Source organism: Moschus berezovskii, chromosome 16 (assembly GCF_049115385.1).
Source record: "Moschus berezovskii isolate FMDL1 chromosome 16, NW_MosBer_1.0, whole genome shotgun sequence".
Classification (NCBI taxonomy): domain Eukaryota; kingdom Metazoa; phylum Chordata; class Mammalia; order Artiodactyla; family Moschidae; genus Moschus; species Moschus berezovskii.
In genome coordinates this window covers 36,418,856-36,436,260 of record NC_142475.1, presented here as the reverse complement: position 1 = coordinate 36,436,260, position 17,405 = coordinate 36,418,856, and the positions used below count along the sequence as shown (strand labels likewise).

At 38.8% G+C, this 17,405-nt stretch overlaps 1 protein-coding gene across 8 annotated transcripts in view; it reads right to left on the bottom strand.

Moving 5' to 3' along the window:
• COLEC10 (collectin subfamily member 10) overlaps positions 1-17,405 on the bottom strand; it is a 529,589-nt gene that overhangs the window by 66,201 nt on the left and 445,983 nt on the right. The window lies entirely within an intron of this gene.

The window sequence follows — 17,405 nt, the reverse complement described above, 5'->3', positions numbered from 1 at the left end:
TGAACTGATGAAATCCAGAATATCACCCATTCCTGGGAAAAATATTTCCTGCATTATAGAGATAAATATTTACTTCAGCTCTGCTGGGAAACATGTGCCTAATAAATGATATGTTTCTTTTTTAATGGTCTGTTTATATTTCAGAGATTTCACATTATAAAATTTGGTCACTTACATCATATATAATTTTCAGCACATTATTTTCATGAAATACTTCTGAGAAGGTCTAAACTTAGCAGTCAAGCAAATATCTTTCCTTTTCTAAGTTCCCATAAATGAACTCCAAAATGTCTGCCTCATAACAGGCATAGATACAGAAGTCTTTTACTCCTATTACTTTTTCTTCCATAGGATCAAAAAATCTCAGAAGGACATGTCACAATGTATACAACACCAGGGAAAGATGTGGCTTGAAAGTGAGCATTTTGTTGCTAAAATATTTTTAAACAAGTTAATTTCAGAGGCAGACTATACCAGAGAAAAAAGCAGCCAGAATTTAGGGACTCCCAGAAATAATGGTGCTTGTGCTTCCTGACACCATGGGAATATGTACACAGGTTAATGTGTTATGATATCTGGGCCGCACCATTGAACTCAACTCAATTTTGGTTTTGTTTCAATACTTCAAACCCAGGTCCATGGTGTTTCTGTTAAGTGGCTCCTTGCCTGTCGCATGCTGCCTCTATGAATATGTTTAGTACATTTAGTTTAAAATACAAGCATTAGAGGGTGAGGTTGGGATGGTTTGGGAGAACGGCATTGAAACATGTATATTATCATATGTGAAACGAATCGCCAGTTCAGGGTCGATGCATGTTACAGGATGCTCAGGGCTGGTATGCGGGGATGACCCAGAGGGAGGATAAGGGGAGGAGGGAGGTGGGAGGGGGGTTCGGGAGGGGGAACTCACGTACACTTGGGGTGGATTCATGTCAATGTATGGCAAAACCAACCAATATAATATTGTAAAATAATTAGCCTCCAATAAAAATAAAAATTAAAAAAATAAAAAATAAAATACAAGCATTGTCATATGACTTGTTGGCAATCTATTGCTGTGGAAGAGTTTCCCTGACAAAAAAAATCACATGCACAAGTTGCATTCTTAAATTATTTCAAGTCTATCAACTAAATTGAGACTGAAGGAAAGACTATACGCCATTGTTTAAGTTCAAGTGTGTGCAATCCATCACACGAGGGACCTTAATCTCATGTTATACTAGCTGCAGTCCTGAGTGGTTGGTAATTACTGCACTGTGCAAGTAGGGAACTGACTTTAGGAGGATTGGGTAACTTACCTAAGGTTTCAGGGGAAAGTGGTGGAGTCAGGGTTCAAACCCTGACTGTTGACTGCAAAACATCTGCTAAGAACAACTGCTTTTGTTGTTCTTTAGTCCCTAAGTCACGTCTGACTCTTGCAGCCCCGTGGACCGTGTAGCCTGCTAGGGACCTCTTTCCATGGGATTCTCCAGGCAAGAATACCCAAGTGCTGAGGATAAAAGAGGGGGAGTATTTTCGAGCACATCAAACAACTAAAACTTGAGCATAAGGGATTCATCTTCTTCAAAATTCTCTAGCCAATAACATACTAGGAATTTCCCCTTTGTCACTTTCTCTCCAGCATTTCCTTCTCTACATTTTCCTCTAGAAATTTACCTTTGAGGGACTGCCCTGTGTTGGTCCAGTAGTTAAGACTCTGTGCTCCCAATATAGGGGGCCTGAGTTCCCACAAGCTGCAACTAAGACCTCATGCAGCCAGATAAATAAAAATAAATTAATTAAAAATAAATTTGCCTTTGATCTTCTCTTCTTGGTTCTATGTAGCCTCACTCTCCCTCCTTCTTGGGCTGCCAAAGTTTCTCCTAAACCATTTTTTGTTACATTTTGCAGATATTTTTTGCTTTCTCACTGTGTGCCTTCCACTAAATTTTCCCAATAATATAAAACAAAATATCCTTTTTAAAGATACACACCACCACCAGCAACATTTTTTTCAATTAAAGTAAAATTGATCAAAAATACACCAGGATGACAACATTGCCATATTTATTTTTTTCTCCTCTGAAAATGAAATGGACACAAAAATAACATCAACTGACCTTGGGAGAGAGCACTGGCTTGATTTGCTATTTGTAATTTGTTCCGCAGATATTATATTAAACTGAGAATCTTATTAACTCTATGAGTAAACAAGACTCAGAGAGACTTTAGGAGACATAATAAATTTGTTTAACCAACAAGTACCTCAACCAGAACTCGAGTTCAGATCTTAGAAATTAAGGTCAATAATGATAGCCTTGGAGCTTTAGAAATTTAATCATATAATGCCTTGAATAATGGAAAGACTTTTGTTTGTTTTTTTACTTAAAATACTCACCTGGCAGAGAAGACTTGTAAGGAGCTCTCAGAATTATATCTACTTGCAAGTGTGCTCAGTTATGCCTGACTCATTGCAACCCCATGGACCGTAGCCTGCCAGGCTCCTCTGTCCATGGGATTTCTGATGCTAAAACACTGGAGTTGGTTACCATTTCTTTCTCCAAGGTACCTTCCTGACTCAGAGATTGAACCTGCATCTCCTGTGTCTCCTGGCTTGCAGGTAGATTTTTTACCACTGAGCCACCGGGGATGCCCAGAATTATACCTAAGTGACATTAATATGACTCTATGAGAGATCAGTATATGCACAGACCTGGTGCTACTATTTCCATAATTTGTCTAACTTTTGACCTCCTATTTAAAAAATGCATTCATTTTGCGAGCTCTAAACTAAAACTGTGGAATGTTGCTAGGAAAAAGTTGGCTTAAACAAAGCCAAATGAACTTTGGCTAAGAATGAGAAACTTCAATTGCTTTGATAATGTTGTAGATGGAAATAATTATGGCAACATTGCCATCCTGGTATATTTCCCATCAGCTCTTCAAAGAATGACAAAGAATGACAAAGTTACCCCAGAAAGGTCTTTACTTTTGGGAGTACTGGATACTTTTGTTATCTCTTTTGATGCTTAGAACACTAAAATAATACTGTTATCTTTCCCATTTGATATGTGACAAAACTGAGGCACAGGGTATTTAAGTGACTTGCTTAATATCACTTAGCCATTGAGGTGCAGAGATGGGATTCAAGCACAGGATCCGAAAGCTGTACTTGGGCACTTCCATGCTCTGCCACTGGATTCAGAATCTCCACCTTTACAGTTTGCCATATTGCTTCCATATATTAAGCAATGTACACGTTATACGTTAGAGAAACTGACAACTTAAATAATGTAATCATGGTCTAAAAGGAGGGTGATGTTGCTGCTTCTATTATTATTATCATTTTTTTTCCTGCTCAGGCTGGGGAATAAATGTCACTGTTTTAATCTACTATGAGGTTGTCAGTCGTGTCTGACTCTGTGACCCCATGGACTTGAGCATACCAGGCCTCCCTGTCCTCCACTATCTCTCAGAGTTTTCTCAAGTTCATGTCCATTGAATGTATTATCTATTGTACATTCATCTATTTATTCAAGCACTGATGAATCTTCAAATGAACATTTATTTCATTCCATCTGTGTGCCAGGCACTTTTGTTTGTGATCAAGGCCCAGATTTTCTGAGTTGGATACTTTAGTTGATGTTGTAAAACATGGACAACAGCTTCATTACGCTTATGATCTCTATCTTCCTCTTAAAAATCTGATTTTTATAAGTGGAGTAACAAAGGCTCAGGAAGGTCAAGAGGCTTGCCTTCAGCCAGATGGGTGGGACATAACAAGGATTTGAATTCAGATCTGATTTGCTATCTAGGTACTTATCTCACTATATCACTAAAAAGGAAAAATGTTTCAGTAATCCAAGAACCACCTAAAACAGTAATCTGGAAAGAGCAATGAATGAGTTACATTGCTTATAATTTGTGCTATGGATGTGAGAGTTGGACTATAAAGAAAGCTGAGTGCCGAAGAATTGATGCTTTTGAACTGTGGTGTTGGAGAAGACTTTTGAGTGTCTCTTGGACTGCAGGGATATCCACCCAGTCCATCCTAAAGGAGATCAGTCTTGAGTGTTCATTGGAAGGACTGATGTTGAAACTGAAACTCCAATACTTTGGCCACTTGATGCGAAGAACTGACTCATTGGAAAGACCCTGATGCTGGAAAAGATTGAAGGCTGGAGGAGAAGGAGATGACAGAGGATGAGATGGTTGGATGGCATCACCAACTCAATGGACATGAGTTCAGGAAACTCCAAACACCAGGAGCTGGTGATGGACAGGGAGGCCTGGCATGCTGCAGTCCATGGAGTTGCAGAGTCAGACACGACTGAGCGATTGAACTGAACTGAACTGTGCTCTTATTTCTACTTCATTTTTAATAATTAGTCAAGCTTTAGATTTCATTACAGACTCTTATCATCCATAAGTAAATGAAAAAAATTTTTTAAATTTTGCAGCCCTTATCCCTCCAACTTGAAAATGGGTTTCAGTCTACAGCTGTAAAGGACATGGGTATTTCACTCAAACACTTAAGCTTTGGAAAAAGGATGGTAGTAGGATTTATTCATTTTGAAAAAGCAAATAGCTTTCACTCTTGCTCTGTTTCATCTTTAGCCCAACTATTTATTGACACTTTAACCTTTCTTGTTGGTAGTGGGACTCAGAATATTTTAGATATACAAAAAATTAATTTGCTTAACTGAATCATTGTAAGAGTGATGGAAAAATCACAACTACCTGACCAACATAGGCAGCAAGCTCCTGACTTGATCCTCTTTTCCCCATTTTGTAAACAAGCCAGTAAATCCAGGATAGAACCACTCAGATATGCTTCCATAGTGGCAAAGGATTGCTTGGTATCTAGTGACCTGGATATGAACTGATTTATTGTCTTTTTATGTCAAAAAAATTTATTTTTCACACAGGTCTTAGAGTCATACAATAATTTTATTTATTTTTTCATTGTCTTAAAATGTATAAGCTGTTGTATTAAAGTAAAATAAATTATCACACCAAAAATGATAAAAATTTTTTCCTGAAGAAGGAGATCAATCCTGAGTGTTCATTGGAAGGACTGATGCTAAAGCTGAAACTCCAATACTTTGGCCACCTCATGCGACGAGTTGACTCACTGGGAGAGTCTGATGCTAGGAGGGATTGGGGGTGGGAGGAGACGGGGATGACAGAGAATGAGATGGCTGGATGGCATCACCGACTCTGTGGACATGAGTTTGAGTGAACTCTGGGAGTTGGTGATGGACAGGGAGGCCTGGCGTGCTGTGATTCATGGGGTCACAGTCGGACACGACTGAGCGACTGAGCTGAACTGAACTGAACTGAAAATAGACATCCAGACTTTTAATCAGACTATGTGTATGCTAAGTTGTTCAGTCATGTCTGACTCTTTGCAATCCCATGGACTATAGATGGCTCCTCTGTCCATGAGGATTCTCCAGGCAAGAATACTGGAGTGGGTTGCCATGCAGTCCTCCAGGGGATGTTCCCAACCAGGGATTGAACCCTGAACCCAGGTCTCCCACATTGCAGGTGGATTCTTTACCATCTGAGCCACCAGTGTGTCCATATTGTTTCTTGTATCCTCTATCTGTTGATTTATAAGCTTATCTTGGATAGAAATTTTCTTTACTAACTTCTGAAGAAATCATATCACTTAAAGGCTGCCATAAGACGATTTCAAGAGATAATGGTGAGTTTATAGTTAAATCAATACTTCGCAAGCCAAGTAAACTCTCTTATTTTTTCTTGACATCCAGTAAAATATTAAAAAGAAAATCAGTTATGCTCTGATTACCGTAGAAATTCTTAGAAATTATGTGACAAGAGATTTGAAATAGAATGCTTTCCTTTTAGTAATCCACCAAAATAAAATAGCTAAGACTGAAGTGCTGGGGAACATTCACTTTTACAAGTGCTTTACATGTATGAACTAAATGCTCACAAAAAGCCAAGTAGGTAGGCACTATTCTTATGACGAAGCAGGTATTTATAAGTTAAGTGGCTTGCCCAAGGTTTGATGGCTAGTAATCATTATTTGAACTATGAGTACAATAATCGGTTTCAGAGTTGCAACTTCAGCCTTGAAAGCCAGTTTGTTTGTCCAAGCAAAAGCTAATTCAAACACACTGACAGTGTATTTCTGAAAAATGGGAGAAACTGAATTTTTAGATAATTGAATTTTCGGATCATTGATGGAGACAGACAGGAGTGCTAGAAGTTATAGCATGGTTTTTTCCCAGATGCAGTCAATGCTGAGATGGCTTTTAGTTTTTTCTTCAGGGCCAATTATACAGCTCCTATAATTGGTGTTAAAAGAAAATTCCTTTGATTCATCAAGAATTTATGAGTACTGACTCTGTGCTATGTACTTGCCTAAGCACTGGAGACAGTACAGTAAGACTTAGCCTTTGAACTTGAGAATTTCTCTTTGTTAAAGAACCAATTTAAAAAACAAGCCAAACTTAAAAAATTCGATTATGCTATTCTTGTGGCTTAGTAAATAAGGATGCTTTTAAAAATTATCTCTTTCTTTGATGATTGAGTATCGAGCATTAGGAGCTACCTTTGGAATGATGACTCATTCTACAGTAGACAGGTTTATGTATGGAGATAGATTAAATTTGTTCCAAATCTAGAATTTATCTTGAAAATCATGTTTTCCTAACATCTATGAGATAAGCTTGTTTTCCCAACATGCTTTTTAAATAAGAGGGTAATTCAGACTTTCCACTTATGTGCATTATTGCTGAGAGCTGTGTTTTATTAATTGGATTTTTACTGTAATTGGCATGACACCTTTGACATTGGACTTTCAAGGCCATCTGTTTTCTCCTATTAGTTTTTAGTTTTTCTTTATATTATGTAATCACATTCCTATAGAAAAATGTAGAAAACTGGAGGGCTTTAGTTCAGATATAAAACAATACCTCTTGGGGGGTTTATGTTTAAAAGAGTAAATATATATCCTATTTGCACATTTTTCAGAGAAGAAACATCTCCATTCCAGCCGATGGCAGGGGTGGGGTGGGGTGTTGAAAAACCTTCATCTGCATATTACATGTATATTAGTCCTCTAAAAAGACAAAAGTAGATATGCCACTATTAAGAGCAGGAAAGTGAAAGTCCAAATTTCACTTTGAGCTTTAGTCTCTCTACCTTTGTGCTTCCTGATCCCTATAATTCAACTGAAGCTTCCTTGCTGGTGCATCAGCGCAAGAAAGACTCTCTTAACTTGATCTGGAAGGCTAATGGCTGGATGTGACACAGCAAATGTTGTAACATACTCTTGGTTACTGAGTACACACAGAGGCTTGAGACAGCTGGCCATGGCCACACTTCTGGCTTGGAGTCACGCCCTGAACTTCCACAGTTGAAATGAGTCCATGCTTTTCTAGCTGCCTGATCCATTACCCATGTGGTAATAGAGCCAAAGTGGTAAACCAGTTTCACCAAGGCTCAGATGGACCCAAGATGTTTACCTTACACACTGATCCACGTACTCTTTTATTTGAAAGTGGTTGCTTCTTTGTGATAATGATGTACTGTCTCTTTTGAGAAGGGACCCATTAATAATGTGTTGGTATATATTCCTCCCTAAACACATTTTTGAGTAGAGTCCAAAGTAGAAGAGCCAGATTACTTAGGACTAAGTCAGCTAAGCTAAGGTTTCCTAAGGGAATGCTCTTCCCAAGACGTCATCACATTCTTCGCTGAATTCTTGACATGCAAGTTCATGCTGGTTACTTCACATGAAAGCTAAAGGTGGAGAAGAAAATCCTATGGTTCAGTGTGTGGTAAAGCCATTGACTAACTCATAAGGCCATAGGAAGACAGTCTATGGCTCCAGATCAGGTCTAAATGAAATAAAATTGATTTCTAAATAGGCAACAACATTCATAACCTTCTCCAGGGGATCTTCCCAATCCAGGGATAGAACTTGAGTGTCCTGCATTGCAGGCAGATTTTTTTTTACCATCTGAGCCACCAGGGAAGCCCCAGATAGAGGAGAAGAGGGTGGCAGAGGATGAGATGGCTAGATAGCATCATCAAGTCAATGGACATGAATTTGAGCACACTCTGGGAGGCCCTATGCCCTAGTGGCTCAGGTGGTAAAGAATGCAGGAGACCCAGGTTTGATCCCTGGGTCAGGAAGATCTCCTGAAGAAGGGAATGGCAACCCACTCCAGTATTCTTTCCTGGAGAATCCCATGGACAGAGGAGCCTGGCAGTCTATGGGTTGCAAAGAGTTGGACATGACTGAGTAAGGTTGCAAAGAGTTGTACTCTTCACTTGGAGTGACTTTCATTTCACTAGGAGAACAAAGGAGCCTGGAGTGCTATAGTCCATGAGTTTGCAAAGAGTTCAATATGACTTAGCTACTGAACAACAACAAAACCACAATAAAACAGATACAACACCACATAAAACTCAGGGAAGACTAATTGTAAAATTACAATTGTTTGAAAATCAAGGCATCTTTCTTTCATATTTAGAAGAATTCCAACATCTCTAGCTTCAATATAGAGACTGGATGTGTTGAGTGAATAGTTTGAACTGTCTATTGTTTCTTTAAATGGTACCATTAAAAGGATGGGTTGGCCAATATAAAATATGGGCAAAGCAATTGTTGAAATAAGATGCGACAAATATTTGATCTGAATGATAAATTCATGTCAAGAATTCCAATTTATTATACATCAATGGACTTATGATAATCACCATTAATCATACTCTTTCCGAAAGAGTCCATTATAATCTGTATGGAGCCATCAACGAAGCAAAAGCAAGGCTAAAATGAAAAGAGTTTTCCAGAATGAAGCCTGCAGAATCTAAACAAAGATGAGTGACACATGCTGGGTAGGATAAATCTACAAATAGCTTGGGGCCAGACATCAGACATTATTTGAAATGACAAACTTCACATTAACTAAAAGAAAAAAAAAAAAAGAAGATCACAGATGGAGACAGACAGTGGTGCTAAAAGTTATACAACTGCATGATTCATTTCCAGAAGAAATCAATGTTGAGATGACTTTTTTCCTCCTTCAGAACCAATAATGAGCCTCCTATAATTAGGTAAACTTTCTACGTCCTATCAAAACAAACTGTTAAGCCACAGAGAGGCCACTGACACATCTGCCCCTCAACCAAAGCTATAGTATTTTAATCCAAGTACAATGCAAAGATGCATGAGTCAATCTACCGTAAATTTTCAGCAAATAGTATGTGTCATTGGAAATAACTTTTGCTTTTCCGAAGACTGTAGATTTATTCTGTAGGAGTTTTAGAAACAAGCAACAATAATTTTAGCAAAAGCAATTCCCTGCGTTCACTAAACCATAACTGTCTGAAACTAGTTATTTCTAGAATTACACAGAACCAAAATAGCAAACATGTAAACAGAGAGCTATGGGTTAGAATTCATCAAACTGAGTGGGGGGAGTTTTGAATTTTAAGGTATAAAATATCACAGCTGTTAACTATTTATAGTTGCCCAGTTTTAATGCACATTCAAACACTAATTAAAAACATTCTCCATAAATAGAAAACCAATTTGCTGTGTGTGCAGAGTGAATGATACAATCAACTTTCTCGGCTATCAGTTTCCTCTTCATACAGGCGCAGGCGGTCAAAAAGTAATTGACCTTTGGACTTCTCATTAAAACCCAGCAATGGAGTTCAGAAAAAATGAAGCTGGGTCTATTCATGCCATCAAATGAGGTTATAGCATATCTAATCCTATTGTTTCAGTTTTCCCTATTGTCATCATGAGTTGCTGGGCCAAATTCTAAGCCAACTGGGGGAAAATAGCAGAGTTGAGCCGATTGGTCATGCCACATTTTATCCACTCCACGTGTACATACAGAGCCTTCGTTTGCCACTGAGCTAAAAAGATAAAAATATGAAACATGCAATGACATCCCAGGACACTGGGATGGAGAGATGGACTCCTATTGCTCTGAATTTATGTTGTTTTATGTTGTTGCTGTTTTGAAGATTTTTTTTTTCTTTAGTGTGTATCATTTTAAAAGTCTTTATTGAATTTGTTACAATAACAAATTCTGTTGTTTACGTACTATTTTTTTTGTCTATGAGGCATGTGGAATCTTAGCTCCCCCACCAGGGATCAAACCTTCACCCTCTGTATTGGAAGGTGAAATCTGAAACATTGGCCTGCCAACATGACCTTAAGTTGTTAGGTTGTGTTAAGTTGTATTAATGCCCAAGGCAAATTCCAGGAGGAGAAATTCTTTGTGGTTCTCACTTTCTGAAATTTCTGAGAAAATTTCATCTAAAGCTTGAGGAAAATTGGTGATGGTGATGGTGGAGGCGGGGGTGGCTATGTGAGTAATAATTTTTCCTGAGAAATGATAAAATCATGGAAGCTAATTAACAAATCCACAGGAGTCTAAAATTGAAGCTGGAAAGAAACAAAGATAGTCTCATCAAATCGTTTTACTTTATAAATAATGGAAATGATAAGATTCAGAGATTTAGAGTAATAAGCCTCAAGTTACATTTTGCTGAAACATGAGTTTGGGTCTCAATGTGTTTGGGTCCCAGCTGTGTTTTTTCAGTCACAGCATAGCTTTACTACTCTTTCATGTATGTTCGTTTTGTCAAGCAAAAATAAAAATAGAACCAAAATTCTCATTGAAGACATCTTGCAAAGCTACATGTACATGCTTGGGTCTTTCTGGTAGTGGTTAGTTCTACTCTGGGCTTTCCAGGTGGCTCAGTGGTAAAGAATCCACCTGCCAATGCAAAAGAGGCAGGAGATGCAGGTTCAGTCCCTAGGTTGGAAAGATCCTCTGGAGTAGGAAATGGCAACCCACGACAGTATTCTTGAAAAGGAAATTCCATGGACAGAGGAGCCTGGTGGACTACAGTCCATGGGGTCGCAGAGAGTCAGACACAACTGAGCGACTGAGCACAGCTTTCCTATGGCCATTGTGTGTGACCTTGCTCATGTTCAAGTACAAAGTATTTCCCATCCCCCATCCTCTTTTCAATCCCAAACACTTGTAATAGTTTGTGTATACTTCCTTATGGAAGGCCAAATTAGAATGTACCTTCAGGTTCTTTGCAAGTAAAATGTGACTCTTTACATTCAACAAGAAACTTGTGACTTCATTAACGTGACCATAGCAATTGTCTTCTAAATCACACATTTATGAGAGCAAATGGGGGCCTATTGATGATTACAATAGGACAACAGATGCACACTGAACTACTCTGGACAAACTAGGGTATGTGATCTCCCTAGTGTGAGTGTTTCCAATATCCACAGTAGTAAAAATTCCCCTGTACAGGTATTTGTTCTATTTTAACTTTTTTCTTAAGATTTGTTTTTGTTGACTTTATTTTGAAAGGCAGCATTATATAGTGGAAAGGTAAAAGGAAATAGAAAGAAGATATGATGGTCTCACGTCTAAGTGTGAGAATCATTCTCTCTTGGGTTCAGTATTTGCACCTGACTAAGTCACTATGGGGCTTCCCAGGTGGCTCTAATGGTAAAGAACCTGCCTGCCTAGGCAGCAGATGTAAGAGATACAGGTTTGACCCTGGGTCAGGAAGATCACCTGGAGAAAGGCATGGAAACTCACTCCAGCATTCTTGCCTAGAGAATCTCTTCCCTTGGAATCCTCTTCCTTTGGACAGAGGAACCTGGTGGGCTACAGTCCATAGGGCCACAAAGAGTTGGACACGACTGAAGTAACTTAGCACACATGCAAGTTACTATTAAGTCTTCTTCTAGCCCTAATGGTCTAGGATTTCTATGCCCCTCAAATTTCTACTTGCATTTCCAAATGCATATGTGAAAACAGAGGTCAATTATGAAAATAATATGAAGTTTCAATAAATATTGAATAAGAAAACAAACAGAATTTGAGTCTGGAATATACTGTTGGTAATGTTATCTCTGAAAAAAAAATAGAGCAAGATTGTTTATCTATATTGAAAGTCATACCCAGACACAAAATGTCACAGCAACTTGGTAGTTCAGTACAGACAGGAAATGTTTTTTTTCATGTGTGTTTTTGGCAAAACTCTACGGCTTAGGATACTGGTGGGGTTTTTTATTATAACAGTCTTTCATGTGGGAAGGTCACATTAGACGCTGTCTGGTTGCTCTTGGTTACGAAGACTTTTCCTATTTGACTCACCTTCAATTTTTAGGCAAATTCTCTAGCTTCCTGCTATTGTTTCTGGGTGTCTGCAAGTCTTTGTGTCTTTTGAAAATCTGGATGATAAAAGTGTTACATGGTCCATGTAACTTCAGAGGTGTAAATTATTAAAAACATAAAAGTGGTTGGATAAGAAACAGAAACAAAATTTATCACAAATTCTAGATCCTTATCTAGTTTAATAAATCCCCTCTTTTAAATTAGAAGTGATAAGCTTTATCTACTTTCTGCATATGCCACAGGCACAATTTGGTATATTGTTTTGACTTTCCATATTGCTTGTCTGAATCCTAACATTTCAAAACTTCCTCAAGTCATCTTGCTGACCCTGGGAGACAAATACAAATATAGATAGTTTCTCTCTTCTGTTATGAGTCTTGGTTATAAATTTTAGGTGCAAGATTGCTCCTTCATTTGATTACTATGATGCATTCTTACCCAAGCTGCAGTATAAAGAATAGTTTTTTAAAGAGCTTATTGAGCTTTGATATTAATAATATGATAAACATTTTCTACACACAATTTCAACAAATTCTCAAAATGATCCATTACATAAAAGGAGGGTCAGAAAGATTAATTATTCAACCAAGTTTGCACAGCTAGAAAGTGGCAAAGTCAGGATTCAAACACAAGTATATCTGAAATCCAAGGTTTCCCTGGTGGCTCAGTGGTAAAGAATCTGCCTGCTAATGCAGGAGAGGTGGGAAATATGGGTTCAATAGCTGGGCCAAGAAGATCCCCTAGAGAAGGAAATTACCACCTACTCCAGTATTCTTGCCTGGGAAATCCCATGGACAGATGGGCGTGGCAGGCTACAGTCCATGGGGACATAAAAGACTGAAGACTTTTCAGTGACATATTAAAGACTGTTTAGTGACTAAACAGCAACAGTATCTGAAATCCAAACCCTGTGTCTTTAACAACTATAATGTCATTTCAGGGTATATCATGGGATAACAACTTTCTTCTTTACATTTGCACAAAGTCTCATGTTTTTAACTCTTAACTAGCACATCCATTTAGCTTATTTGATCCTAATGGTGTTTTATGGGGGCAGCACAAAAGGGTGGATGCTAGGTTCATTTTACAGATGAGGATGCTCAGAGAGGATGCTCCAGCATCACAGAGCCAGCAAGCTGTAGTGCTAGCAACTGAACTTGTGTCTTTCAGCGGCTGCTCTAGTGAAAATTCCATAAAACCAGGGTTATTTCTTGAAAAGACTTTTTAAAATGTTAAAACCTTAAAAAAACAAAAGTCCAAACATATCACAAATAAGGAACGACTGTCATATTGATCACAAAGTTTGGTTTTCCCTTCTTGCCTATTTCACATCTCAACCATTGTCTGGCCAGTTTGAATTTGTGACAGCACCAGTCAATAACGGTAGGTAGTGTAACCCAGACCTCTATAACTCTCTCTGAATTGGCATGCAATTCCTTATATTAACTAGTCTGTTTTTCCTACCAAGTTCTGATGTTAAGTACAAAAATCATTTTTCACAGGTCTTCCCTGTAGAGCGGGTGTCCACTAAAAGTTTGCTGAATAAAAAACACGAGGTGTTATTGTTAAGAGATGTAATAATAACATTTACTGAGTCTTTAATCCTTTTTTCTCGAAATACGGATTTAGCTGGGAGTCACGGTTGTTTTTGCTTGTAAGTTTATTTGTTTATTTTTGGTTGTGCTGGGTCTTTGTTGCCTCACGGGCTTTTCTCCTAGTAGTGGAGAGTGGGGGCCACTCTCTAGTGTGGTGCATGGGTTTCTCATTGCCGTGGCTTCTCTTGTTGCAGAGCACAGGCTTTAGGGGCCAGGGCTTCAGTAGTTGTGGCACACAGGCTTAGTTGCCCTGCGGTATGTGGGATCTGCCCAGAGCAGGGATTGAACTTGTGTCCTCTGCATTGGCAGGCAGATTCTTAACCACTAGACCACCAGAGAAGTCCCTTTAATCTTTAATATATACCAATCACTCTTGAAAGTGCTTTAGGTACATGAAAATATTGATTCCTAACAGCTATCTTATTTCACCTCAATCTCACAGGTACAGAAAGTGACATACAAAGAATTCAAACAGTCTGCCAAAGTCATATTATAAGAAAGACGCAAGGTAAAAATTTGAACCCAGTTAGCATAGCTTAGGAAAAGGACAATTTCAAACTCATTAGCAATTAGCAAATTCTATTAGGTGGTATTCTTTTAGTCTTGGATCCATTTCATCAAAATGATGAAAATGCATTCTTATAGTGTTTTGCTACTGAATGGATGTACTGAAGGAAGTGCCATTTAAAAAAAAATACACCTTCAGATTTTCCTACAAGAATGAAATGGTATTCCATCATTTGGAGATCAGACTGGAAAAAAGAAGTGCTGCTTCAGCAGATTCTCTGCTGAAGATCTGACAACAGGAGCCCAAAATAGTTGGTACTAGATAATAGCATGGGCTTGGGAGCAAGACAAATAGGTTTAAGATCCAGCTCCATCCATGTTGGGGCCAAATTCCATAGAAGTCCACTCTCAGACAAGGATTTGCATGCCCCTTTGTCATGGTGCCAAACTAACTGTGAAGTTTCACAGGTTATGTCCAGGCACACAAAGTACACACAAAGTACAACCCCATGTGTCTGGAAATTATTCTGTGTTAGTTAATCTCCATTTGCCCCTGTTATTTTTTCCTGGGGGAAAATCCAAGAAAAAACAAAAAATCCCACTGTCCCTTTTAGACCAGATTAGAGTCTCACTTGTCCTCGAGTTTCTGGGTTTGAATTTGCCAAATCGCTGAGCATCATCAGCTGGAGTTCAGGAGGTGGGGAGGGAGAGAAGTAGAGGTGTCCCCTCCACACTCCCCATGTAGGGCCAGAGTCTGACACTGGCTCCCTCTTTATCAACAGCCATAGCTCCTGTTGAATGATTCTCTTGCATACAGTTAAAACTCTTCCTCTTGTGGATCATAAAACCCAGCTCCCCTTTCTGATGCTTTCCCTCTGTTGATACTCCTTGGTGCTTCTTCATCTCTTACTGGTTCCTTTAATTCTGTCCATACCTCTCTGTAAACAGCCCTTTCATCAAATTTTCTTTGCTCAAAGCCTTGAATGTACATCTTCCTGCCAAGGATATGACTAATATATCCCTTATCAGTATGGAAATTCTTGTTAGGGATTTAAACGAAGCAGAGACCCACAGCATGGCTTCCTTGGTGACTCAATGGTAAGGAATCTGCCTGCCAATGCAGATACAGAAGAGACTCAGGTTCTATCCCTGGGTTGGGAAGACATAAGATACATAAGAGACTCGGGTTCAGTCCCTGGGTTGGGAAGACATAAGAGACATGAGAGACTCGGGTTTGATCCCTGGGTTGGGAAGATACCCTGGAGTAGAAAATGGCAACCCACTCCAGTATTCTTGCCTGGAGAATCCCGTGGATAGAGGAGCCTGGCGGGTGTCACGAAAGAGTCAGATATAACCACAGAGACCCACAGCATATGTATTTCACTACATGCTTCCTGTTGACCTTCTTCTTCCTCCCCACATGCTCTAGGATGAATGGGCTTTTGCTCTTCCCTTTGTGATACCTATATCCCTTACATCATATCCTGAACCTCACTTCACGTGGTTTAATCTTTCACCTTGAAGTACCAATGAGATATTAAGGAACTGAGAACATTTTTTTCTCCTCTGAGCATGTCTGCTTTTAAGACTATTGCTATGCTAGGTCCCCCAAAACAAAAACAAAATAATAGCTAATTTAAGAATCAAGGCTAACTAATGATGTAATTTTTGTGGTTGGTATCTGCTTTCTTCTTTCTGGTGTTTTATGCATCATGACTTGGAGTTGTCATAAAGAAACACAATTTACCAGGAAGAAAACAGTAGAATCCATTCATTGGATAGTTTAATATTATATATATATTGCCTGGGCCAGAGGCAGAAGATTTCTTAGACGTCCACTAACCCTACCTCTTGTTTCTCTTGTTTTACGGATATAGAGGTGAATAAAATTGGTAAAGAATCTGCCTTCAGTGCAGGAGACCTGGAATATAGTTCCCTGGGTTGGGAAGATTCCCTGGAGATAGGAATGGCTACCCACTCCAGTATTCTTGCCTGGGAAATCCCATGGACAGAGGAGCCTAGGGGGCTACAGTCCATGGGGTCAGCAAGAGTCAGACAGGAATGAAGCGATGTACCATGCATGCACACATGGATCATGAACTATGCCAGACAACAGGTATATAACAAGAAATAAGAAAATTCACAGGTCCTTACCTCTGAGGTCTGAAAATATGAAGAGTCAGGAAGGTAAATCACATGTATTTGTATAACTGAATCACTTTGCTGTACACCTGAAACTAACACAACATTGTAAATCAACTCTACTCCAGTATAGAATAAAAATTAAATCAAAAAAAAGAAAGCTAAATCAGCATTAACATTGACATAGGGAAAGCACTCCCCATTAGAAGGGCAGTGTGCTCTGGATGACCTGGCAGGGTGACTGACCCTAGGAGGGGTCAGGAATAGCCTCTGTAAAAGCTGCTGTTTCCAGTGGAAAACTTAAAGGTGAGCAGAGGGAACTGACCCTGTGAATGTGAGTGGAATTAGAAGTTGGGGCACAATAGAAATAAACAGAAGGAAGAGCATGTTCCAGAATTAAAAAAGAAAGCCTTGGTGAAGCAAAAGGAAGGTTCTGTCTACATGACTGGAATAAAGGCTTTGGAGAGAGCATGGTGAGGGAAGGGGCAATTAAGGTGAACAGGGACAGGGGGGCAATGCTATGCGTGCCATACACTGTGACTCCTGAGCCTTTAGAAAAGAATTTGGGTGACATAATTTAATGCTATTAGTAAGACTGCTACAGTTGCACATATTTAATTTTACATATAGTGTCATTTTATATAATTTTAATGTATACTATATTTTTCATGTTATAATTTTATGTATAATACTTAGATGGTCATGTAAAACTGAAAAGAACTCGAAGAAAGCTAATGTAGCAGCATCTGATAAGGCTGGGAAGTAATCCTGGTGTGTTTATTAAATTGTGTGGACAGGTTAACTCAAGAACAAAATATCAATGATTAAAGACCCACAAAGATGGATCACAAGATTCATGAATGAATGAGAATGAGGGTATAAGACTATCATTTCAACACAAACATCCATTGATTCAAATATTATACATTCCTAAAACAAGTTTACCAGCTTATGGAGAAAAGAGGGGAGTGAA